Source organism: Oryctolagus cuniculus, chromosome 6 (assembly GCF_964237555.1).
Source record: "Oryctolagus cuniculus chromosome 6, mOryCun1.1, whole genome shotgun sequence".
Taxonomy (NCBI): domain Eukaryota; kingdom Metazoa; phylum Chordata; class Mammalia; order Lagomorpha; family Leporidae; genus Oryctolagus; species Oryctolagus cuniculus.
The window spans coordinates 61,541,729-61,569,350 of record NC_091437.1 but is presented as its reverse complement, the minus strand read 5'-3'; the positions used below and the strand labels follow the sequence as shown (position 1 = coordinate 61,569,350).

Below are 27,622 nucleotides of genomic sequence, written 5' to 3'. Positions count from 1 at the left end.
TCCTTTTGCTCCCCGTCTCCTTCTACCTTCTTGGATCAAGTGCTGTTTTCCCTTCTCAGTGTTCTCATGAGCCCTGGGCTGGCCTCTGATGGGCCGTGAATATACCCTTTGACCCAGAAACTCTACCTCCAGGAGTCTAGATTAAGGATCTGTAATCTGAAATGAGTTAAAAGCATTATACAAAGATGCCCATTGAACCATTGTTCCTAATAATATAATATGCAAATAATATAACAAAGGCAACAGGCAATGATTAGACCAATTATTAGTAGATTTGTTTAACCTCATCCACTAAGGCCTGGATCATGTTCTCAGTGCCTCAAAAAGTATCTTGAAGACATTAGCTACTCAATAATCATTTCCACTTATATAAACAACAAAGATTTATTGAGCACCTTTTATGAGACAGCCGTGATGTTAAATTCCTAATGTGCATTATATTATTTAATTTTCCCAATACCTCTTTTCAACCCCAATTAAAAAATGAGGACACTGAGACTTCAAGTCAACTCTTGGTCTGCCAAACTTGAATACCCATGCACTAACCTTTGTGTTCCAATACTCTTGGTAAATCAGCAGATGAATGAATGCATACCTCTGATAAGATAATTGTTTCTCTACCCACAAGGTAAATAGATGGAAATCTCTTGATGTTCATGTCAGCTGATACTTTAAAAAGTTAATGAGTTTAGAAGTATTATGAGTTCAATTTTATAAATAAAGACGGTTGAGTTATTGTCTGGGTCACACAGCTAATGGTATTTGAGTTCTCTTGGGAATTAAGTCACTTGAGTCCTCAGTTATGACCTTTTCACTGTCCTTGTCCCAATTGAAGACTGATGACTGTGATTCAGTTACAGACCTTGATTCATTTAAGAGCCAGTCTTAATTTGAAATATTGACCAAGAAGAAATAGCATGCATTTGCCTAAAAAAAGAGAAAGATCCTTGTAGAAGATTTTTGTCAGTGCATTGTTAAATTTTTCTCCTATTATTGCCACAAAGAATGGACAATTCAGCATCGCTCAAGACCTTCTATCTGAGATCAGCATCACGTTGAGCCCATCTCAAACCTTTTCTGTGTCTATGATACAGAAAATGTGACTACACTCACATAGAGAACCTACTCTTAGGCTGGTTTTCTAGATATGCTCTCTCATCTGCCCAGCTATTGCAACTCTTTCTGCCTAGTATTTGCCCAGTGACCTTGACCTGTGTTTTTCTGGAAATAACTCCCCAAAATATCTTCTTCCCGAGGATGAGATTGTGAAGTATCTTTAGCTACTCCTACCAAGGAAAAGCAAGGTTGAGTGTTATAGTAAGTATGGGATCATTCAGGTAATAATAATAAATAATATTAGGAAAAATTGGATAATTCAAGCCAGTTGGAGGTGTGCATTTCCCCAGTACTGTGAGAAATTGTTCAATTCATCCTACTTGGAAATGTATAAATGCAGCTTAAAATGAAATAGAACCTTTAGGCTGAGGCTTTCAAATGGATATTGCCTCAAAGTCACCATTTTACAGTGCTGTTCAGGAAGGAAAATGGAGATGATGTTGCTATAGAAACTTCTGTAACACCTGGTGTAGCACCTCTGACTCACACAGCTGTATCTCAAAGGAACACAACATCTTTATTTGATTTTCTGGGCCAACTGTGCCTTCCTGACACAGAGTGCGAGGACACTCATTCATACACGTTGATCTGTTTATGAGGAAGAAGTTGTAAGAGAAATGTAGTCTCTCATACCTAAATGCATTTGTATTCTGAATTTGTTTTATTTGGGAAAAAAATCTATTTCCTCCACCACTTATCATATCTGATGTAATATAGAGGAGAGCTTCTCTCTAAATTCAGTATTTGCAGCTTGCTACGAGAAAGAGGTGAGAAGTTTAAACAGCTGGAAGGTCAAGTTTTGAAGTACAAATTGCCCCAACAGGACATGCCGGAAAGGATCCCATATTGAGGTCTGAAACCTGAGTGTGACTCTTGGCTTCACCATTAGCAGCCGGTTGTTTCTCCTCTGACTTTCAGTGTCCTCATGAATGAAATCTATTATAAAACTATCCACATCACCAGGTGATTGTGAGAAAGCCACCAGATCCCAAGTCTTTTCATAAACTGTAGAGACTGTAGAGGGAAGAGATAGATCTGTCACTTATTGAGTGTCCAATAGGTGCCATGCCCTTGGAAGCATCTTAAGGACAAAGTACAGGGCAAACACAAATCCTAGATGAGACTGCTTAAGGTGTGCAGGGACACAGGACCTCAAGACCATCACACTCAAGAGTGTGGAATGTGGATTTCATGTGGGCAACTGAATGCCATTGGTGAGCTGTGAGAAGCAGAGTTACATGATCAAAATTATATTTTAGAAGGGTTCCTTGGAGTAATGAAGAGGATATGTGGAGTCAGACCAAAGGAAGAGAACCAGGAAAACCATTGAAATGAACAGTCAAGGAGAGAAATTGTGGAGATGGAGGTATCTTTGATGACACATCTGTGAGCTAGTGGGTGATATGGTCTGGATGATATTTCAGTAGATGGTTCACTACATGTGCTCAAATAGTTTTGAATATATCTTCCTAAAGACACATTGAAGCCCTAATTCTCATAACCTATGGATGTGACTTACTTGGAAATGAGACCTTAGTGAATGTAATACAGTTAAGATGAGATCATATTATGTTAGTGCATTTTAATCCAGTGACAGTATCTTATAAGAAGTATCTTATAAGAAGGGGGGAATTGGATACACAGGGGGACATGTGGTGACAGAGGGCAGAGACTGCAGTGATGCACCAATAAGCTAAGGACTATCATGCCTTGCTTGCAAACACCAGAAGCTAAAAAGAAACAGGAAGGATCCTTCTCTAAAGCCTTCAGAGACAGCACTACTGTGCTGACACATTGATCTTGGATGTTTAGTCTTCAGAGCTTTGAGAGAATAAATTTCTCTTGTTTGAAGCCACTCATGTGGTGGTGCTTTGTTACTGAAGACCTAGGCACAGAGGAAAAGAACTCAGTCCACATTTTCTAACAGCTCCAATGACATTAATCTTATGGAGAAATGCCCTGCATAGTGAGTACTGGGGTGCACTGGCCGCATGCCCCCTTCAGGACGAAAGCACTCATGGTTCCTCTCCTCGACACTCAGGAGCATTGACCACTGAAAGTTCATGGGTGTGTCCTCTCCAGGAACTTCCCACAGCTACCTCAGCCAGTATCTTGTCCTCTTCTCTGAAGGAACCCTCTCTAGCTAGTGGTAGATATGTGTAGCCAAAGGCATCTTGCTTCAAGTTAGGAACCATTGCAGGGCTGTCCCAGCCTCCAAATCCCGGGTGATCCATGGAAGTAGCTACTGTAACTGCATTGCATCTCAGCTTCTCACTCAGTCTCATCCAGCTTCCCTTACTTCCTTGCAAATTTGCTCTTGAGAGCCAAGCACTTATTGAATGTAAATCTCCAGCTCAGAGTCTTTCCCCAGGGACTTCAACATGCCCCAGAGAATTATTTCCTGCCCTACAGATGGGTTGTTGCCTTTTAGCATGCACTCAGATTTTCAACTGGATGAATCTAGGTGGCACTCTTTCTTGAGTAATAAAATATAATGGAGGCACACAAATTAAATAAACAACCCCTCTACAAATATATATTCTCTTTTTTCAATTTTTTAAACTTTTATTTAATAAATATAAATTTCCAAAGTACAGCTTTTGGATTACACTGGCTTTTTCCCCCCACCTGCAACCATCCCATCTCCTGCTCCCTCTCCCATCCCATTCACATCAAGATTCATTTTCAATTATCTTTATATATACAGAAGATCAATTTAGTATATACCAAGTAAAGATTTCAACAGACAAACATATATTTTCAAAGATTGTTTGTGAACATGAATCTGATTCTACCTGCACTGAGAGAATATTGGAAAATACATGCAGCACTCCAGTGTGGGGGATGGAGTAATCCTGCAAGTCATGGTAATTTCTCCCCCTGAGCCATCCGCATTTGCAAATGTCATCATAGTCATTTGCAAACCCATGGAGAGAGTGGGACTCTGGCCAACCCGAGGAGACTGAAGCAACTAGAATTTATATTGATAATGAAAACTAGCCTAGTGAGGAGGAAACTCAGAAGTTTATTAAAGTTTCAAGGACAAATAGAATTTGAACCACACAAGGGACTACAGTCAGAAAGATGAAGCGAAGTGTTATTAGCTCAATGCATCTGGGTTGAGTCACCAAATCTCCTTATCAACCTGAATTTGATTTTAAGAGCAAGAGGCAAAAAAATAAATATACAAGCTGAAGTCAGAATTTGGCATTTTTTGTTTGTTTGTTTTAAGGAGTTTATGTATCTTCATGCACATTTAACCCAAATCAGTTTGAACTTCTACATGCAAAACTGTAACTGTCAAAATTGTTTAGGACTTACTATGTCAAAAATGGTGCAAAACACTTCCCATGGGTTCACTCATTTAATTCTCTTCTCCCAAGAGTCCTGTGATCAGAGTTTTATGGTTGCTCCAGTTTTGTAGAGGTGGTAAATGAAGCAGAGGACAGTATAGTACCTTGTCCAAAGTCCAGCATCATTCCTGGTTCTCATTGGTGGTAAAGGTGGTAGGGATTATGTCCTGGGTAGCCTGGATCCTGGGATCCTCCTCTTAATGCCCACAATCTATTCACTCAGAAATAAAGTGTTTTCTTCTTATTCAAGGAGGATTTGTTCCAAGACCCCTAGTGGATGCTTGAAAGAGTGGATAGTACTAAATGCTATATATAGTATGTATTTTCTTATTCATCCATGATTGAGTCTAATTTACAAATTATTCATTGTAATAGATTAGCAAAAATAAGAATAACAAAGTTGAATACTTATAACAATATACTATAATAAAAGTTATGCAAATGTGATCCTTGTCTCAAAATATCTTATTGCACTGTACTCACTGTCGTTGTGATGATGTGAGATGACACATGCCTACATGATGAGATAAAGTGAAGTGAATGATTTGGACATTGTGGCATAGGACTAAGCCATGATTGACCTTCTGATGATATGTCAGAAGGATAATGGCCAAGACGTCATGACACTGGTTGATCACAGGTGGCTGAAAGCACAGAAAGTGAAATCGTTGGTAAACTGGGACTATCTGCTATTTCTCTACTTCTTCGTCTCTCGTCTCTGCTCTACTTAGGTCTTCTTTTCTGTTGTATCTCTGTGCCTTTCTCCTTACCTGCTTTTCTCCTCATCTCTTTTTCCAACCCATCTTGGGGTATGAGAGAATAGGGGAAAGAGAATATTAGAATTAAAACATTCTCTTAATTTCTGCACAGAAATCCTCTCTCTTTTGACTAAGTTAAGAGTCAGTTAATAGGGGAGCAGGTTCAGAAGTGAAATGAAGATGATCTGACCGCTTTGTTCCTTATAGAAGATAGGCTGGAGGATGAGGCTCAGACCTCAAGTAGATCAGTAATAATCCCCTGAGTTGCATTTATTCTGGAAACTGGAAAGGAAATGGTTGGAGGGTGGTCTTTCCAGCCAAGACCCTCGCAGATCAGAGAGGAGATAAAGATGGTGCTTTACTGTAGACAGACACACCTGAGAAGCAGAAGGAGAGAGAAGACTGGGGCCGGTGCTGTGGCATAGCGGGTTAACACCCTAGCCTGAAGTGCCAGCATCCCATATGGCACCGGTTCAAGACCCAGCTGCTCCACTTCCCATCCGGCTCTCTGCTTTGGTCTAATAAAGCAGAAGATGGCGCAAATCCTTGGGCCCCTGCACCCACGTGGGGGACCCGAGAGAAGCTCCTGGCTTTGGATTGGCACAGCTCTGGCCGTTGCGGCCAGCTGGGGAGTGAACCATCAGATGGAAGACCTCTTTCTCTCTCTTTCTCTGCCTCTCCTCTCTCTGTATAACTCTGACTTGCAAATAAATAAATAAATCTTTTTAAAAAAAAGGAGAGAGAAGAGAACCACAAGGAGATCGCTGTGGATATTCAGGTCAGGCCCAAGAAACCTCAGCTCTAACCATGTCTTTCCCAGTCACAAAACTTGGCCTGTCTCCCTACCCCTTCAAGATTAAATTTAAGTTCCCTCATGAGATATGAGGGTACATAAAATGCTCATGGAAAAATGGAATTAAAATGAGGTTATTTTGGTGCAAAAATTCTTTTGAAATACATGTAGTGTTTTTGCAATGCACTCTCCCATGGATTTGAGGATGTTTCATAAGCCTGGACTTCACAAATTTCTTCGCATCAAAATCAGCTTCTTTTTTTTTTTCTTTTTCTTTTTGACAGGCAGAGTGGACAGTGAGAAAGAGAGAGACAGAGAGAAAGGTCTTCCTTTGCCGTTGGTTCACCCTGCAATGGCCACTGCGGCTGGCGCACTGAGCTGATCTGAAGCCAAGAGCCAGGTGCTTCTCCTGGTCTCCCATGCGGGTGCAGGGCCCAAGAACTTGGGCCATCCTCCACTGTACTCCAGGCCACAGCAGAGAGCTGGCCTGGAAGAGGGGCAACCGGGACAGAATCTGGCGCCCTGACCAGGACTAGAACCCGGTGTGCTGGCGCCGCAAGGCGGATGATTAGCCTATTGAGCCGTGGCGCTGGCCCAAAATCAGTTTCTTTAAATTCCATTTTCCGCAAACTTTGTAAAGTGGACTCATATATATATAAGACTCCTCCTCCCTGTGTTAGTCATTTGGGGAGAATCATCAATATTCCCACCTGCTCTCTCCTGGAAGAGTGTAATTTGAGTCAGGTATTGTCATGTGGCTTGCTTTAGATAATAAAAGATGAATGGTAGTGACAGGTGTAGCTTGCTAAGGGAATCTCACCAAAGCCAGTTCATCCCCGCTTTTCCTGTCCCCTACCATGGTGAGGGATGTTGATCCAGTTGGCAGAGGTCCATCAATCAGAGGCAGGGCCCTACAGAGTAGAACAGCCACATGACCCATGATGTTCCACTTCTTAAGCCACAGTCTACACTATAGCTCTTTTTTTTTTTTTTTTTAAGAAAACTTTTATTTAAGAAATATAAATTTCAAAAGTACAACTTTTGGATTATAGCAGTTTTCCCCCCCATAACCACCCTCCCACCCACAAACCATCCCATCTCCTACTCCCTCTCCCATCCCATTCCTCATTAAGATTCATTTTTAATTATCTTTATATACAGATCAACTCTATACTAAGCAAAGATTTCAAGTTTGCACCCACACAGACACACAAAGTATAAAGGACTGTGAAGACTAGTTTTACCATTAATTTTCATAGTACAACACATTAAGAACAGAGATCCTACACGGGAAGTGCACAGTGGCTCCTGTTGTTGATTTAACAATGGACACTCTTACTTATGACGTCAGTAATCACCCGACACTTTTGTCATGAGCTACCAAGGCTATGGAAGCCTCTTGAGTTCACAAACTCCATCAGTATTTAGACAAGGCCATAATCAAAGTGGAAGTTCTCTCCTTCGTTCAGAGAAAGGTACCTCCTTCTTTGATGGCCTGTCCTTTCCACTGTGATCTCACAGAGATCCCATGTTTTTTGCCACAGTGTCTTGGCTTTCCATGCCTGAGAAACTTTCATGGGCTTTTTAGCCAGATCTGAATGCCTTAAGGGCTGATTCTGAGGCCAGAGTGCTGTTTAGGGCATGTGCCATTCTATGAGTCTGCTGTATATCCAGCTTCCCATGTTGGATCGTTCTCTACTTTTTAATTCTATGAATTATTACTAGCAGACACTGGTCTTATTTATGTGATTCCTTTGACAGTCATATCTTTATTATCAATTATGAACTTAAACTAGTAAGATGGCATTGGTACCTGCCAACTTCATGGGATTTGGAGTCCCATGGCACGTTTCTAATTTTACCATTAGGGGTAAGTCCGATTGAGCATGTGCTGAACTGTGTATCTCCTCCCTCTCTTATTCCCACTCTTTTTTTTTTTAACAGGGATCAATTTTCAGTTGATTTAAACACCTAAGAATAATTGTGTGTTAATTAAAGAGTTGAACCAATGGTATTAAGTAGAAAAAGAAAATACTAAAAAGAATAAAATAATAAGCTGTTCCTCGACAATCATGACAAGGGCTGATCAAGTCATTGCTTCTCATAGTGTCAATTTCACTTTTACAGGTTTCCTTTTAGGTGCTCAGTTAGTTGTCACAGATCAGGGAGGACATGATATTTGTCCCTTTGGGACTGGCTTATTTCACTCAGCATGATGTTTTCCAGATTCTTCCATTTTGTTGTAAAAAAAAAATACTGCTGTATAGTATTCTGTAGAGTACATATCCCATAATTTCTTTATCCAGTCTTCTTTTGATGGGCATTTAAGTTGGTTCCATGTCTTAGCTATTGTGAGTTGAGCTGCAATAAACATTGAGGTGCAGATAGCTCTTTTAGTTGCCAATTTAATTTCTTTTGGGTAAATTCTGAGGAGTGGTATGTCTGGGTCATGTGGTAGGGCTATATTCAGGTTTCTGAGGAATCTCCAAACTGTCTTCCATAGTGCCTTTACCAGTTTGCATTCCCATCAACAGTGAATTATACACTATAGCTCTTAAATTGTCCACTGATCATCTTTTCCTTGAAGGTAACAAATGAGCGAGTGTTTGTTACAGTGGTCAGAACACCAGTTGGGAAGTCCACATCCCATATTGGAGAGTCTGGTTTGAGTCATGGTTCTGCTTCCAGTTCTAGCTTCTTGCTAACGTGCATTTTGGGATGCAGTCATGATGATTCAGGATCTTTATTACCCACGTGGAAGACCTGGATGGAGTGCGTGGCTCTGTCTTCGAGCTGGCTCTACCCTGGCTGTTAAGCACTTTGTGGGGGAGTGAACTAGTCAATGGAAAATTCTCTCTTTCTCATTCTTCCTTTCAAATAAAATGAACATAAATAAAGGGGAATGTAATAAAGAAAGTAATAAATGTGTTCAATTCCCTTTCAAAGTTCTGTGGCTTGCATACAACAGTCAGTCTCTATTAGATAACATGGCAATGCAACCTTTGTGGCTGAGCCCAATTACCTCCTTCCTGTTTGGTTTGAATGTGTCCTATAAAATGGAAATACTAAGATTTGTCACCTGCTGACAAAATCCGTGCAGTGTGGATGGCAGAGTGGTCTTTCTGACAACAATGACTGGTGTTTGCCATGTCAGATGCTGGGGATTCAGGAAGGCGTAGCACACTGCTGTCTGAGTCCGTTCTCTGATGCTAATGCCACAATCTCACAGACTTGGAAAGCTATAAAGAAAAGAAGCTTATTTTGGTGGAAGGTTGTGGTCCAAGGTTGAGGAGCTGCATGATGACCTTCTTGCTGCCAGAATCCAAAGCAGTGCATAGCATTGTAAATCTGAGAGTGACACCTGCACAAATTGGCTCGTAGAGCAGACCCACTCTTAACACGACACACTAATCTATTTGAAAGGTAGAGTGAAAAGGGAGAGGGAGAAGAAGGGTGGGGGGGGGGAGAGAGAGAGAGAGAGAGAGAGATGCCTTCCATCTACTGATTTACTCCCCAAATGGCTACAACAGCCAGGCCTGGGCCAGGCTGGAATCAGGAGCCTGGAACTTCATCCTGGTCTCCCACATGGGTGGCAGGGACTCAAATACTTGGGCCATTATCTGTTGCTTTCCTAGGTGAATTAGCAAGAAGCTGGATTGGAAGTGGAGCAGCTGAGACTTGAACTGGTGCTCCAATATGGGATGCCTGTGTCATAAGCAGCAGCTTAATGCATTGAGCCGAAATGCCAGCCCCCTAACTTATCAGTCATTCAGTCCGTGAATGGCTTTGTCCGTTCATGAGAGCAGAGTCCTGACCACCTCTTAAAGGCCTTACCTTTTAATATCCCATAAAGTGTATCAAATTTCAACCATGTGTTTCTGAGGAAACAAGCTATATTCAAACCACAGCACATTGGTTCTCCAAAGGAGGCTTAGGGGCATGGGGAGGGCAAGGGAGTACTGGTAGGAGGAATCAAGAAAAGTGGTGCTTACTGTGTACTGTGACTTAGAGTGCGCAGCAGTGGGCCATTATCCAACCTGGGGTGGGAGGTGTTAGGGAAAGATTCTCTGCGGAGGTGGTCTTTAGTTGAAGTGAGAAGGAACAGAATGTGTTGCAGAGGCATGGGAGAGAAGCAGCCCTGAGCATCTGGAACCCAGGAAATGATATATGAGAAGGCTCTGGAAGGAAACTGTTGGGATGCATTTCATTTACTTGTAGCTAAATATGGCCTTGGTTTCCCTAAGAGTAAAGTGAAGAGTGAATCAGATGTCTCAAGATCTTCCAAAAACTCTGTGATTTGATGGATAGAGTGTCTTCCATCTCTCTTCAGCAAGGACCAGAATCTCAAGTACAAAGTGGATTGTAGAAATAATTAGATTTTTCATCTTCTGTCCTTTACAGATGTTTTTTTAACTTTCATGTGGGTGACATTAGATACCTTTCTCAGATTTTGGATCAAAATTCTTGCATGGGGGCAGGCATTTCCTTAGTAAAGATGCAAGATGCCCACATCTCACAAAGGAGTACCTGGGCTTGATTCCTGGTTTTGGCTGTTGACTCCAGCTTCCTGCTAATGCAGATCCTAGCAGGCAATGGTGATGGCTCAAGTTGTTGGTTACCTGCCACCCACATGGGAGACTTGGACTGTGTTCCCAGATCCTGGTTTCAGTCCAGGCCAGCTGATGCAAGCATTGGGAACTGAACTGATAATGGGATTTCTCTCTCTCTCTCTCTCTCTCTCTCTCTCTCTCTCACCCCCCTTCTCTCTCTCCCTCCATCCCCCTCCTCTCTGTGTTCCTCTGCTTCTCAAAAAAAACAAAACAAAACAAAACAAAAACAAAAACCTGTAGGGACTGACAGTTCAGTATGTACAGAGGACTGATCCAATTAAGCATCTTGGGGAAAGCAAAATGTTTTTCAGTAGAATTCATGTTATCATATCCTATCTCTGTTTTTTTTTAAATAATATTATTCATTTTATTCCCAGTTTCTAAGTATTGAATTCTAAAGCTTTCAAAATAACTCCAAAATCTGACTCGTTTTAAGACAGGAAAACTACTTCCTATTCAATTACATGTTATAGGAGTTGCATTGGGTTCCTCTACTGGGGATGCCGGTTAAAGCTGTTTATCTCCAGGTGAATATGGCAAGCAGAGCGTTGATCATAAACCTGCACTTCTTACCTTGGCATCTAATGCTTTTAATCCTCACAACCCTGAGAGCTGTCGATCACATCTGGATGGCTCAGAGGGGCCACCAGCCTTGAAAAGATAGATCTGGAGTTTGAACTCAAGTGGTATGACACCAAGATCTGCTGGCCCTCCATGTCACTCCTTATAGTGGATACCACTCGTGCCTGCCCAGAACCCATTCTGCTTTCTTTGCATTATAGTAACCTGACTTTCCTCTGAGGGCTCATCTTTCCCTCATGCTCAGGTCTGTGGCTTTGACATGGCTGACGGTGATACTCAGCCCTGGAGATGGTATGTTCCCAGTGCCTTGACCCATCAGTGTCCCACATTCCAGTTGACTCCAGGAGTGGGTTCAGGGCCTGCCCTGTAATCCAGGACAAAATGATTGAAATGATTCCAAAATTTTGCTGGCAGCACTATTAAAGAGAAATTCTTTTTTTTTTTCTTTTCTACAGGAATTGCAAGGATATTGTAAGGAAACTATAAACTCTAAGATGCCAAGCCACAAAGAGGATTCAGCCACAGATGGAAAGAGCACAGAGCAGAAGAACAACACAAGGCCAAGGGTAGGATGAACAAATTGCCCTGGTTTGCCCCACACTGTTTCCATAGGAGTCCTAAAAGACTCACATCCCAGGAAGCCTCTTTTCCAGCCCAAGTAGGAGCAATGGTTACTCTGGTAAAGAAAGAAAGATAGAAAGAGAATTTTGTGGATTGACCCATGTCTGATGTCTGATTACACACACACATTTCTATTAGTTACTGAATTCATTTCTTTTCCTGCATATACCAGACTGAGTTAGTTTCTGTCATTTGAAATTGAGAGTGTCTTGATGAATGCATGGCACCAAGTTTGAGGCTTGGAACCTTTCTGCAGGAATTTTGTAGGGAGGCAATGTATAGAATGTTATTAGGGAAAGTTCAAAATTATTGCCCTAATGCAAGTGCTGGAGGAATTCCCAAGCCAAAATGCCAAGGAGATAATGTTTTAACGGGTTCTTGAATGAAGTTCAAGATCTGAATTGCATCACGGAGTGGAGAAGCAGAGAAATCAGAGCTTCTCTCTAAAAAACAACGTCAATAACAACATACATTCATCTTACTTTGGGATTCTTAATTCAGGAGGGACCCTGGGATGTAGTCATTTTGTGAACTGTGTTTAATATTAGTGTACACCAATTAGGTGTCTGAAGAGGTTATCACAAGTGTTGTGTGCCTTTGCCTGGGCATGGAGTTCTATTAGCCCTTTCCCTCTAGTTGAAAGGATGATAAACTTTTGATTAACAACTGATGTTTAATAGAGGCAGTGAGCTGAGTAGATAGGCTCTTTTTAAGAGCTCTGGGAATGAGAGGAGTCTCAAAAGAAATATTAGTGCTGGAAAGATTATGAATCACCTACCTAGTTGAGTTACCTTGTGGGATTTGAGGTCAGACAGACTTGAACTTGAAATTGTGGATAAACTGTGTGACCTGGGGGTAATCATTTAATTTTCCTGAAATTAGTTTCCGTATTGCTCTAGTAAGTCAGAACACTTTACATTGTATTTTTCCAGAGTCTGTACACAAAGCACTGTACCTGGCTTTCCTGAGAGCTCCACCTCTGTCTTAGTCTGCTTGTGTTGTCATAACAAAATACCACAGCCTTGGTGAAGCAATAAATCTTCTCTGTCACCATGCCAGAGGCTAGGAAGCTCAGGATCAAGGTGCTGGCAGATTTGGTTGTCTGGTGAGGGCTGCTCTCTGCCTCCAACATGGCGTCACGTCGCTGTATCCTCTGGAGATGGTGCAAAGGATGAATAGCATGGAAAGTGCAAATTCCCTCCATCCAGTCTTTTTGTAAGGGCACGTACTCCCACTCATGCAGGCGGAGTCCTCATGACTCTGTCACCTCCCAAAGGTCACACCACACAACACTGTTGCACCCAAGGTTAAATTTCACCTTGAATTTCAAACCATAGCAGCCTCTTCCTTGCTTCCTGCTCCCTAGCTAATCAGCTCACATAAAGATTCTGCAGTGTCTTTGAACACATGGAGTCTCGTTGTGTACCTCCAGGGATGGAGAGCTCACTGTCTTATAAAGTGACTTAATCCATTCTAGGAGAGCTCAGATGGTTTGAAACTGTCTCCGAATTCTGATCCAGCATCTGTGTCCTAGTAATTTCTCACTGATCCAAGTTATGCTCCCTGTAGTTGTGTTAGTAAGCTCCATTCCTTATTCTCTGTGACAGCCTGTCAATATTTGACAACAACTTTCATGTCAACAGCTCCTGGATGGATGTGGCAAGGAAGACATGTGCTAATGATAACGTGAAGAGCTCAGCATAGTGTCTGAGGTGTGGTGAGATTTCAGTAGACGGTAGCTTGTCAGACGCTGGGACTGGGCAGTCATGGAGGCAAATCCTAGCTCTGCTGCTTCCCAGCTATGTGACCTGGGCAAGTTACTTGACTGCTTTGCACCTCAGTTTAAATCTCTATAATATAGGGATAAAAATATCCACTTCACAGGGTTATTTGTAATTAATTAAAAGTGGGAAATATTATTATAATTCAATAAATTAGTCTCTGTTGTGTTTGGGGTGTGATTTCTTACCCAAGAATTGGTGCCGTTTGGGTTTCCAGCCTCCAGAATTGTGAGCTAAATACATTTATTTCCTTTGTAAGTACCCAGTCTCTGGTATTTCATTATAGTTATAGAAAGTGGACGAATATACACCTTAATTTTCTGCAGGGTTCAAGAGAGAGATGGGGACCTCCACAGATTCTTTGTGATTTAGAAACAAATGAGGAAAGCATGTAACTTAGCAAGCAATGGTCAACTCAGGAAAGTCACTATGGGGGAATTCCATGATGTTCTCTGTGTCCAAGACTGGAGAAGAACCAGTATGGGGAGGGGCAGAGGCAGGGACTCTAGAAGGGTAGGCGCCTTGAAACTGGAAGGCAGGGGGGTGTCTTAGAAAAATTAATGTGATGGGGCTTTCAAAATTTTAGACTTACTGCTTGCTACACATTTGTAGGCATAAAAATAAAGATCATTAGAAACTATAGAGACAACATTAAACTCTGTAAGAAAAAAAAGTGATCATAGTATACTACTTGCCTCTGTGCAGACAGATTTAATGCAGTCATCAAAATATTATTTATTCCTCAAAAGATAGTGATGCAAATACCCTGGGATGATGGGGACAAAAATGGTGGTGGTGGGAGTATCACTGAGCTAATTCTCATCCAGCGTATCAGCTGTTAAGTTATTAACATCTATAACAAATACACGGATGGAAGATTGGGGAGATGTTGGTCAGAGGATACACCATGTCAGTTAGCAGGAATGAGTTCAGGAGACCTGATGTAAAGCTATAGTTGACTATAGTTAATAATAGCTATTGTATATACATTTCTAAGAGAGTAGATTTTATTTATTTTTAAAAATGTATTTATTTGAGAAATTGAGAGAAGACAGAATTGTCTACTGATTCACTCTTTTTTTAAAAAAGATTTATTTTATGTATTTGAAAGGCAGAGTTACAGAGGGAGAAGGGTGGTGCGAGCTTCCATTTGCTGTTCTCTTCTTAAATACCCATGGCAGGGACTCAACTTCTGGAGTCGTCACTGTTACTTCTGAGGGTCTACATTATCAGGAAGGTGGCGTCAGGAGCTGGAGTTGAGAATCAGACCCAGGGACTCCAGTGTGGGGCGCTGGTGTCTTAACTGGAATCTTAACCAAGTCACGCAGGAGGAGATGCAGTAGTAGACACACGGACCCTGGACCAGCACTGCTCGGACTGCTATGTGCCTATGAGACGTTCAGGGATCTTGTAACACTGCAGCTTCTGACTCAGGGGATCTAATCGAGGTTGAGATTCTGCATTTTCCCACTCATTTGGGGAGATGGATGCTGCTGCTCTATGGACACGCTCTGAGTAGCCAGGCCAGCCAGGATGAGCACTGGATAGTGAAACTGATCAGCAGTAACAGAAGGTACAGCACGAGCTATAGGTGCGCTGGCCAGACTCTCCAGCTCTGTCTCTGGATTTATTTGTTCTTTGTTCTTTCTGGCTGAGGAGGAGAAGGAAGAAATCAAATAAGTGCGTAGAGTTTTTAGGCAGTTTGGATGTGGCAGGGAGACCTAAGACAGAGATCCTGGGCTAAGCAGTAGTCAAAGCACTGGGGGATTTGAATAATTATCTGAAAGAATCAGATGTGTCTGTGTGGGCAGCAAGCTGGGGAAGGATTTGTAACCTGCTAGATTTTCAATATTGCCTTATCAGGTTTCTTAGCTATTGATTGCAAACCCTGAAATGAAGAATGAGGCATTTAAAATGGCCTTGGATGCAGAGATATGTGCTGTGAGAGGAGTGATAGTGACTGTGTTATCAAAGTAACCTTCCAAATGTCAACTGTTCCCCAGCAATGCTGTTTGCGATGTCGCTCACTAGAGAAAATTAGACATTTGGGTAGTGAGGGAAGATCTCGTTTTACAAAAGGCTGTCTCATAGCAGTCACTCGATGGGACGAATGGATGGATGAGGGAATGAATGCATGAACAAACAAATCAAGGCAGTGATGACACAAGAAGGCTTTCACATGGGGTTAGGCTTCTATTTAAATATTTAGCAAAATGGAATAGAGGAGATAATAATCTGCAGCTTAATTTTAATCATTCCAGCCCAAACTGTTGGGCTTCCTGAAACACATTTGAAAATGCAGAACACTTGGCTCAGAATTAAATGGCAACAAGATGCACTTACTCAACACTCCCAGGGAAAGACTTTAACTCCAGCCTCTCATGCTGAGAAAAAATGGTGGTGATTAAGAAAACTACAGCATCATAGACGTGGATTCATTTGTCCTATTTAGTTTTGCTGGAGCCCACTGGTGAGGCAAATGTGATCTACTTTTACTAAAAATCCCTCTGAATGTGTTGATTTTGAACAGCCTTTGCCTTGACAGTCGAGGACCAATATTTTTTCCTAGTTTGATTTTATTTCTTTTTTTCTTTATACTAATTGGTGAACTCTCTGTTTAGTGTAGGGTTAATTTTATGAGTATAAAAATTAACTGAAAAGTTGATCCCTGTAAAATATAGGAATGGAAAGGAAGAGAGAAGAGGAAGGAGTGCAGGGATATGGGTGGGAGGGAGGTGGGGGGGAAGAGTCATCACGTTCCCAAATCTGTGTAGATTAAATGCATGAAGTTGTATTCCTTAAACAAAATAAAATATTAAAAAATTCCTCTGAATCAGGAGCTGTCGTGAGTGAACTTGGATGCTATGGTTCTGGGAGATAAGCACCCTCCTTCAGGGACTCTGGCAGTCAAGAGCACAAATTGTTTTCAGACTAGCAAGTGCCAGTGGGAGAATTCCTTTATTTTTCCAATATAATCTAATTAAAAATTACTGAGTGACTTTTTCATCCCAAGACCTGACCATGGGGGACAAGGAGGGCTGCGGACCCTGCCCCCAGGAGGCTACAGTCTGTTAGGAAGGCACGCACACTAATCCACAATAGCTAACAAGTCCAGTTAAAAGATGTTCAGAGTGTGTGCGGAACAGGCAGAAGAGTAGCACACTTGTGCTTGGGAGCAATCAAGGGAGGCTTCACTGAGAAGGTATACTGGTAATAGATTCTGAGGATGAATGTGGCTTTTGACGAGGAAGAGGAAAGGAAGGCTTTTCAGAGCCATGGGACTGGAGATACCAAGGCCCAGAAACCAGGAAGGTTTGGGGTTCAGGAACCTTAGAGGAGCTTTGAGTGGCCTCAGATCTCAGATCTCAAGTGCTAGGAGGTCCCTGATGACATCGGGATGACCTGAGGTGTGGATTCCACTGATGACTCCAAGAGAGAAAGTTAAAACTTCGACCAGGAGGAAGCACCTGACTCCTGGCTTCAGATCAGCACAGCTCTGGCCATAACAGCCATTTCGGGGGTGAACCAACAGAAGGAAGACCTTTCTCTCTGTCTCTCTCTCACTGTCTAACTCTGCCTGTCAAAACAAAAACAAAAACAAAAACAAAAACAACATAACCAGCTTCTCTAGTTCCATACTCTTCCCAAAAATCTATCTCAAAGTGAATGTGAAGCCTATTTCCCAGACTGATGATCAAAGATAGGCAGAGAGTGGGGCTTTGAAAGGGGGTGTTTGTCCATTGTCCTTCATTTTATCTAGAATAAGGAGCCTTGAACATCTAGGATGCTAGGCCACAAGGATGCTCCTACTGCTGATATTCACCTTGAACAGTTTAGATGCAAGCAACAGAAAACCCATCTTGTCTCCTTTCCATCAAACAAACTGATAGAAGAAAATGGTAAATCCGAAGACCAGAGTTGTTTGAAATTTAGGGTATGATTGAATTCAAGCTTCATACAGAGTCACTGGGACTCAGGTCTCTTCATCTTTTGGCTGAACTTTCCACACAGCTGGCTTCTGTCTCAGGCTCCCTGCTGTAGCAAGATGGTGGCAGCCAATCCAGGTCTTCCTTCCCAGTCTTTAGCTTTATATCCTGTGGGTTGTAATCCTCCATCTTTCACCCAAACTGGCAACAGAAGTTTCATGGGATCTCATTAGCTTTGCTGGGCTCACCCTCCGCCCCCTGAATGAATGACTGTGGATTGTAGCCAAATGGGACACTGTGATTGGTCAAGATTGTCTCAAGAACCAGTATGGAGGGAGTGCAGCTGGAATCACATGCATTGGGAGGAGCAAAGGGGTGATTCCCCAAACTAAAATCAGGGGCTTTAAACCCAACCTGGGTTGGGCAAGGAACAAAAAAAAGTCACTGTAATGAGAAAAATTCTAAAAAAGTTTTGATCCTTGTAATATACAACTATACATGTATTTTATGAAGAACTTTTTCATCAATAATAAAATAATAATGATCATTTATTGTTTCCTATAAGTTAGGTTCTTCTTACATAGGACAAGCACATGATAAATAATACTATACATTATTATATATATGTATACATACTATATGTTAGTGCATATATATGCTTCTTATATTATAGTTGAGGGAAGTGAGTATTGAAGAGACTAAGTAGATTTATAATTAACTTCAAGGAAGTCCTATGAGGGAAAGATTATTTATGTCATACTATATCACACTGTGTCATACTGCATATCATACCGTGTCATACTGCATCATATTTGTGCTTAATGAATTGATGGAAAAATTGAGGCTTGCAGGGGACAAGCAACTTGGGAGAAAGTGGAACAGCTAGTTTAAGATCCAAGTGCCTTTGTCTCCAGGGTTGTTATTCCTAGTTACTAAGTCATTTTTTCACCTCAAATGTGTTGGTCAAAAACCAACAGGGAAAGTAGAAAGCCTACTCAAGGCTTCCAAGCTTTATTTCTACACCATTTCTCTCCTTGGAACAACTGCAAGTTTTGACATTGGCACTGGAAGTCTATGGCTCCTTTAGATTTTCCCAGGCTCTGTTCTCCAGGTAGCAGCTGGACAGCTCTAGGTTCCTGGGATCTGTTCCTTCCCTAGCGTCTCTTGAACAGTGGCAGAATTCAGTTCTTGCTATGGCTTGATCTGTCTCCCAAAATGCATGTGTTGGATTATGGGAGCTATTTAGGTCAGGAGGCCTGCACCGCCATGGATGGATTAGCAGCAGTTATAAAAGGGCTTAATGGTCTGGGTTCCATTTCTTTCTGTGTTGCCCTTCTGCCTGTCTCTTCAGAATGACACAGAAAGAAGGTCCTTGCCAAATGTGGACTCCTCAAAATTAGGCTTTTCTCAGCTGCCACAACCATAAGAAAACACAGTTCTTAAGTTACCCAGTGCCACGTGTGGTAGCAGGTGGTAGCAGCACAGAGTAGGTTAAGACAAGTTCCTCACAGGTTGTTGGAGAAAAGGCCTAACATTCCCACCAACTGTTGGTCAGGGGCTTTCTTGCCACATGAGCTTCTCCCTACATCATCCGGGTCCCTGAGAGCAAGGGAGTGAGAAAGCAAAAGAGATTACTCATCACGGAAGACATAGTCTTTGTATAAACTAATCTCCAAAGTGACATCCTGTCATTCTTGCCATAGTCTGCTCTTAAGGGAGTCACTATAGCCTGCCTGCTCTCAAGGATTTCCATGGTAGAGGGTGAATCCAGCCAGCACAATCCCCGAGGGCCATCTTAGAGGCTGCCCACAGCACTGCATGCAGGAGAGAGTGTGCCCATGCCCCAAACCAGGAAAGCCAACTCTCCTAGTTTGGTTCCTGGGACAAGCAGAGCCATGAATGTGGAGAGTAGGATAGGTGGAAGTGATGGGGGATCGTCTTTGGGGGATTTCTATCTGCCTAAAAGAAAAAAAAATTCCTACTCTCACCTTTAAGGTCATAGTCCAGTATCTACCTGTGCTGGAAAACCTTTCTGGTTCTTCCCTCCTTCTCCAAGCAAATGGCTTGGCTCCCTTTCTGGGGACCCACAACCTTTGTACCTCCCATCCCTCAGGGGAGACATGTGTCTCTCCCATCACATTGTGAGCTCCTAGAGGGCGGCTGTGCTTGGTATAGTAGTGAATAAAAGATCCCATTCCACATGAAATCCCAGTCTGATGGAAGAGGCCATTAACATGATGATTATACAAACAACTTGGGTCTCTAGATTTGCACTACATGCCTTGAAGTGAGATCCAGTTCTCATCATCTTGAATCTGGTCTGTCTTCAGTATCCATCATATTTGTATCCATAACTTTCAGTACTTTGCTGGGCACAGAGCACACCTTTACAAATGAAGGAATGAAATAATAATCATGAGAGATAAGCTATATTTAATTTTCTTGACTAGAATATAAATTCTTTGAACATGAGAATTGTTGCCTATGAGAACATAGTCAATATTGTTTGAGCTCAGTAAACAGATTAAAAACCTGCTTTAATACAAGGGAGCTTCCAAAATTCATGGAAAATGAAACTTGTGAAAAACCTATACATAGATTTCAATAGTTTTGGCACCAAAATAAACTTGAAATTCGATTTTTCCATGGATGTTTCAAAGACCTTTTTTGCTGATTATTTTCCTTGCTATCCTTAATATGTGATGCAAGATGTTTTTGTTGCCAAAGACATAAACGCATTTCAGAAAAAAAGGAGAATTTATCATTTCTTGTAACTGATCATTGCTAAGTCTGGGGGTGGCACTGGCCTTGGCCATGGAGTCCTCACTGTCGTTGGAGCTGGAGAAATCTTCGTCTCTTGAGCCGGCTTCCTTTGGAGCCTTAGACTGGCTGTCTTCTCTGCGGTGGCAAACGTGACCATTGGCAGTTCTGGGCTCAGCAATTACAGAGGCTAGAGAGCAGGTCTTTCCTGGAGGCTGCAGTGAAATCCCACGGTTGATTCTCATTGGTCTGGCCTAGCCACCTGCCTTCCCCTGAACACATCACTTTACCAGAGGGATACAGGATTCCTTTGGACAGGTCCCTGCTCAGGTGACCACACCTGTTGCCAGGAGTTGACCCAGCTTCCCCCTACCTCGAACCGCATCAGCTGAGAGAGGGTCAGAGGGGATTTGGCACGGAGATATGAGACTATCAAAAAATCTGTATCCACACTTATTTTTGAGGAGATGAAAAAGATCTCAAAATCAAGAGCTCAAAGACACATTTAAGTAAACAGACAAAGAAGAGCATTTCTCCTCTGATTGTAGGGTTTCGTGTTCTTGAAAAGATCTAAAAATGAAGACTAAGCTAGATTGCTACATTTTATAACCTGCCATTTCCAGACAATGGATAAGTACTAATTATTTCTCCTACAATCCCTTAGCAGGAAAATAATGTTATTCAAATAAAGCTCTCTGAGATTAGAAAACAGAGAGGTTGTGACAGCACCTACATCAGAGAAAGAGACTTTTTTTTTTAAACAAGTTAAAAATTTTTTTTTGTTATATTTATTTGAAAGTCGGAGAGAAGAGGAGAGAAAGAGAGGGAAGGAGAGGGGGAGGGGGAGACATGGAGAGGCCCACAGCAGTCAAGGCTGAGCCAGGCTGAATCTAGAAGCTGAGAACTCAATTTGGGTCTCCCATGTGGGTGGCAGAGATCCAACTAATTTAGCTGTCAGGTGCTCCTCCCCAGGGAGTGAGGAGCCAGAACTGGGCCTTGAATCCGGGCACTTTGATGTAGGATCTGGGATCTGTAGCAGTGTCTTTTTTTTGACAGGCAGAGTGGACAGTGAGAGAGAGAGAGACAGACAGAGAGAAAGGTCTTCCTTTTCCGTTGGTTCACCCTCCAATGGCCGCCGTGGCCGGCGCATGGCACTGATCCGATGGCAGGAGCCAGGTGCTTCTCCTGGTCTCCCATGGGGTGCAGGGCCCAAGGACTTGGGCCATCCTCTACTGCACTCCCGGGCCACAGCAGAGAGCTGGCCTGGAAGAGGGGCAACCGGGACAGAATCCAGCGCCCCAACCGGGACTAGAACCCGGTGTGCCGGCGCCGCAAGGCGGAGGATTAGCCTAGTGAGCCGCGGCGCCGGCTGTAGCAGTGTCTTAACCACTATGTCAAACTCTGGCCTTGAGATTGGTCTTAATGGGTTTGTTAAGAGGCCTGGAATCATAAAACCTGGGTTCAACCCCTGATTCATCTCTACTAGGCTGCCAGATATAAATAGGTCATTTTACCTTTCTGAGCAGTAGTGATATGTCCTGCAAAGGCCTCTAATGAGGACTAAGATATATCCTAAGAATGAAAATTTGGCTGGCCCTGCATTTCTTCAGTCAGCCAGTCAGCATTTGTTTGGCCTGGACTGTGTTCTAGAAATAGAGTCCTCCTCTGGAGTTATGAACCAAAAATAGTCATGTAAATAAAATATTGCAGTAAGGTGTCAGTTGCTGTGATAGTCATCCGTCCTGGGGCCTCTGAGCCCAGGGAAGCCGATCCTCCCACAGGAGAGAGGAGGCTGGGTCATGAAGCTGCAGACTGAGGCTTAGGCATTGTGTGGGTGCTCACTTCTTGCAAGGAGGGGAGGGACGGGCAACCTGCTCAGCTCAGCTCAAAGTCCCCCTCTCTGAAAACTGCCCTGGTAACTACATTTCATAGTGCATGGCCCTGTGTCTCCCTGGCCACAGCTGATTGGATCAAGGTGGACAGCTGACCCAGGAGACACACTCCATTGGCTGAATTGAACCAATCAGATTCTTTCCTAGGAATTTGGAATTCAGAGAGGGCTGAAGTTACTGGGGAGAGGCAATTCTTTGGGACCTTATTCTTAGATGGGAACATAGCAACTACAGATCTGCAGAGGAAACTGGGGAAAGAGAGAGAGGAGAAAAGCAAAGTGAGAGATACACTCCTGGGAGAGACCTACGCAGGAAGGGAGTGGCTTTGGCCAGCTGTGGGGCCTGTATTACAGCACCTTTGACTGGTGTGTAAGTGTCTCATCTTGTTTTACTGCATTTGTTCATATCAAGAAATCCCTTAGCCAAACAGCACTCCAGTCAGCAGGACAGTAGCACAGGCAGGTTCTGCAAATGCAATTTCTTCATTTAGGCTAGCCTTTTCTCTCCTTTTGTTACACTGCCATTGAGTTCCCACCTCCCTGCCCCTCAATAAGGACATGCTTTTCTGATCTCTAACATGTTGGCCCCCTTTTCCTGAAAATGACAAAACAACTTCCCTTATCACCATTTCCACTCCCATGTCACCATCTCCATCACCATCACTGCTATCATTGTCCTCATCTGACTCCACAAAGTAATACACATTGCATTTATTTGCTTTAAGCCAAATTCAGTCTGATGAGGAACCTCCATTCATCTGGCTGATGGAAAATTGAGCCTCGGCCACTGTTGGGTCACTGTTTCCTTTCAAAGACTTGCTCCGCACCCCAAGATGTTGTCAGCACCCAGGACTTGAGCGATGCTCAGTGCACAAGAACTCTGCCTTATCTCCCAGTGCTCTCAGAGGCACTGTCCCCTCTCTCTTCCCCTCTGCCTAAGTCACTTTCTTGGCCCCTGTTCTGGAAAACAAAGGTCCAGAAGGCAGCTCATGAGGGAACAATAACGGAACTAAAATGAATATCACCAAAAGTTCTCAGGCCCCCTGGGTAAGATGGCATGAATGGAATGGTCAGTTGAAAGATTGTAATAAAGTATACATAACAAATTAAGAATTTACATGTCTTATTTCATTTAACCTGTACATTCTATCGACTTTAGATAAACCATAGACAGCACTCAAATTATGATGGTTTGGCTCAGGGTTTTTTTGACCTGGCAGTGATATGAAAGTGATGTGCACTTTGTTGAAATTGTGCTTCAAATCCTGAATTTGGGATCTTTTCTCAAGCTAGCAATATGTGTGCACCATCCTCTCCAGCCATGCTGAGCAGTAGCAGTGAGTGAAGCTCCAAGCCAGCCCTGCAATCACAAGGAGACAGCAGACACTCTAGGGCGTGCTGTGTTACCACCAGGTTTTGTTTTGTGTTTTCTTATTCCATCATGTCTGTGAAATGTCTGTGCATATGTACACATGGTATGGTCAATACTTTATTATAAAATGGACTTTGTATGAGCTGCTTTTGCTTAATTATAGGCCAACCTAAATGTTTTGGGCACATTTAAGGGAGGCAATGCTAAGTTATGATATTTGGTAGGTTAGACATAGTAAATACACTTTCAATTTGTGATGGATTTATCAGGACATAAACCCATTGGAAGTCAAGGATCGGGTGGAGGAGGTAAAGTATGTAATTATCCTCATTACAGATGATTCTGTTAAGGCTTAGTGAGATCAAGTCATAGTCCCAAATAGGAGTCTATTTAGGCTTAGAGAGGTCAAGTCATAGTTCCAAATATGAGTCTATTAAGGATTAGTGAAGTTAAGTCATAGTCCCATGTTCCAAAACATGGGGGTGTGACAGTGCAAGTATCCACATGGGGTTTTTGTGATCTTGAGGTCTTTGGCCTTGGTCCCCTCTCTAGATGGTCCAACTGAAAAGCCTTGTAGGAAGTGGTGTGTCACCTCTGAAAACACCAGGTGCCTGAGCACTCAGAGAGACACCCCTAAAAGCACAGTATTCTGGATCCTGCTGGTGCTGTTTCTGAGGCTCTTTGGCGGAATTTGAAATTAGAAAAGATGGAAGCTTTTTATCTTGAAAGGCCACCTGTGTTTAACCTAAGGTGATCCTGGCCCCTCTGAACAATAAAAGCAGAGGATGGAAATCTGGAGGAAGAATCCAAACACAAAGCATGTAAGGGCCTGGAGTCGACCTGAGACAGCTGGACAGGGTGGGCACAGACAAGGGGAAAAAGAAATGGTGTTCAAACTCTTCATCAAAATGTGGGAGATTGGCTTGAAGAGGGTGCAGAGAGGTTGCTGGAGATACCCACTCCATCAGAAATCTAAGGACCTCCACTGAGGGTGATGAATGAGATGGCCCTACAGACAGACTCGTGTTGGGGGTTAATCCTGATGCGTGGAGTACAGAGCAACCAAGTCTCCATGGTGTTCAGTCTGGTTGAGTTTGGGCAGCTTGTAGCCCTAGGTTGATTCTTTCCCTTCCTGTCTTAATTAAAAATTCCCAGAGAATCTACTGCTTAGAGATGAGTCAGATTCAGCCCCTGACTTTGGAAAGTTCCCTGGGGGTTTGGGGCAGCCTTGGAGGTTGAGCAGGTTGACTATGCTGAATTCTTGTATGGGTGTAACCCAGCCTTGCCCACTTGTGTGCTGGTGAGGCAGGGGTTACAATGGTACTCTTGGCACATCAGTGCATGAGGACTGCTTGGCCTCCAGCTTCCAGGGGCCCAGCAAGTGTTTGTTTAACTGAGCAGGGCAGAAAAGGAGGCGGGAGCTTTCTCCTCCTTACGACTTCTTTGCATTATCATCTGCTACGATTTGAGTGCATGCCCCAAACATTCGTGTATTGGAACCTTAATACCTCCATGTAGAGTGTTGAGAGGTGCTTGGGTCATGGAGTGGAGCTCTCATGAATGGATTAAGGATGTCTCATGGAAGTGAATGAGTTCTCGCTGTCCTGGTACTGAATTAGTTAGCACAGTGTAGGTGGTTATAAAGCAAGGCCACCCCTCATGCTCTCTCTTCCACATGTGCCTGACTGCCTGTCCATTGTCTGCCATGAGCTGAGGCAGCATGAAGTCCTCACCAGATGTGGCCACTTGATCTTGAACTTCCCAGGCTCCAGATCTGTAAACCAAAATGAATCTCTTTTCTCATTATGTTATTGAGTCTCAGGTATTCTGTTATTGCAAGAAAAATGGATTAAGACATGATCTTAGTCAACATTTAATAGTTGGGGGGCCAGCACGGTGGCAGAGAGAGTTAAGCTGCTGCCTGCACTCTAACATCCCAAATCAGAGCTGGTTTAAGTTCCAGCTGCTCCACTTCTGATCCAGCTTCCTGCTACTGGAACCTGGAAAAGCAGTGGAAAATGGTCCAAGTCCTTGGGTCCCTGCCACCTACATGGGAGACTCAAGTGGAGCTCTTGGCCCCTGGCTTTGACCTGGCCCAGACCTGGCCTTTGTGGCTACTTGGTAAGTGAACCAGCAGGTGGAAGATCTCTTTCTCTGTTTCTCCATCTCTTTGTCACTCTGTCCTTCAAATAAATAACATAGATTTAAAAAAAAAATTGAATAGATAGGGCTAACAAGGAAATTTCTAAATCTAAATGTGTTAAAAATGTTGAAAAAATCTCCATTTTTATTTTTATGCTTACAAGAGATGGCATTTCACTTTTTTTGGGGGGTGGGAATTGAGGTATTATAAATTGTTACCATCTCAATATTAAGAGGACAAGTCACAAAGACTTGCCAGAGAGTGGACATAAATCTTGGATTCATAGGAGCAGATCACAGCCACACATCAAGGCTGGGAAAGGTTGCTCACAGCTGCCTCCAACTCGTGTGGATGCGAGTGAGGGGCCATTCCACCAGCACTCCTTGCTGCTTCCCCTCCCTTCTCTGTCCTGTAGCTTCCTACCTCCATCCCTTTAGCAATCTAGAGAAGGCACTGTAAGGCGGGCCTTGCTGTGTGCTGTAGATACAAACATGGTCAGGACACAGTCCTATATGCTGAGCATTCGTAAGGCAGGAAACACACAAAAGCAAACACTTCCGTTCAGCTGAGACTCAGTTATGACAGACCATAGGGGTTCCTAACCCCTGAGGGGTCTGTTGATAGGGTGCAGGGGGTCTGAGAATGGGGTGGGGGAAATGCATCTTTATTTTCACTACCTTCCCTCTGAAATCCAGCATTCCTTTCCACTCTGCATAGGCTGTACCTGCAGCTTGGTCATTAATAGAAATCAGTTTTCTAGTTAGAATCCGATGTGGTGGTAGATATCCCGAAATAATACTTACTCTTCCCCAACAACCATGTGGGTCTTTCTATAGGGTGGATAAAGAGGTAATATTCCCAGTTCATCTCCTGGGAGTGGAGGTCCCTAAGAAGCACTGGGCATTAAATTTAAGAAGAAGGAAGAGAGAGAGAGAGAGAGAGAGAGAGATACATACAAGAGATTGAGACCAGAGAGACAGGGACAGAGTGATAATCAAGGGGATAGAGACTCCTTAATGAGACAGAAAATGAGGGAGAACAGAGAGAGAGCCACCAGTGGCCCTGGTCAGAGCCAAGACTCCACTGTTTGTGTGTTTTGCTGTAGATTCTCATGCAAGTTACCTTAACCTCTTGGGCATCAGTTTCTGTACTAATTTCCTGAAGTGCTGTAAACAAAGTATGACAAACATTAAACATTGGCTTAAACCAAAGGACTTTATTGTTGCACAATTCTCAAGGCTGAAAAACATAGATCAGGGTTGGAGGGTCAGTTGCATTTGAGGGTGAGCACCTGCTCCTCTCCTCTCTCTTCAGCTTAGACCTGGGTATCTTCTCCCAATGTCTCTTTATTTTCTGTTCTGTCTCTGTGTCCATATTTTCCCTTTTAATGAAGAACCTCAGTCATATTGGATTAGGTTCCATCCTAGTGTCCTCATTCTAACTTGATTATCTCTATTAAAAATCCCATTTACAAATAAGGTCATATTTTGAGGTACCAGAGGTTCAGACTCCAGCCTATCTTTCTGGAGGGATCTAATTCAACCGTAACCATTTCTGTATCTACCAGTGGGTGGAGTGATAGAAAGTACACACTTCATAATTATTCTGAAGATGAAAAGATTTAATCTTACAATATACTTGGCAAAATGTAAATTCCAGTATCTAGTAAATTTCAGTAAATGGTAGCTTTTTTCACTACTGCTAATGCAAAAAAAGAAACTGGAGGAAAGAAGGAAAGTAGGAGAGAGGGAGTAGGAAAGAGAGGATGGAGAGGAGGACCTTTTGGGCATAGACAGGCAGAGCAGGAAGCTGAAGTCTTTAAATGTTTCATAAAAATAGCATGGAGGGGCCGGTACTGTGGGGCATTGGGCACCCTTGTGGGTGCCAGTTCAGGTCCCGGCTGCTCCACTTCTGAT

The 27,622-nt window shown here is 42.9% G+C and overlaps 1 long non-coding RNA gene across 1 annotated transcript in view; it reads left to right on the top strand.

Moving 5' to 3' along the window:
- The window catches only part of LOC138850216 (uncharacterized), a 222,428-nt gene that overhangs the window by 62,158 nt on the left and 132,648 nt on the right, over positions 1-27,622 (top strand). The window contains exon 2 of the long non-coding RNA XR_011389909.1: positions 11,668-11,778. This is a non-coding gene — a long non-coding RNA (uncharacterized lncRNA). The remainder of the gene's footprint in view (positions 1-11,667; positions 11,779-27,622) is intronic.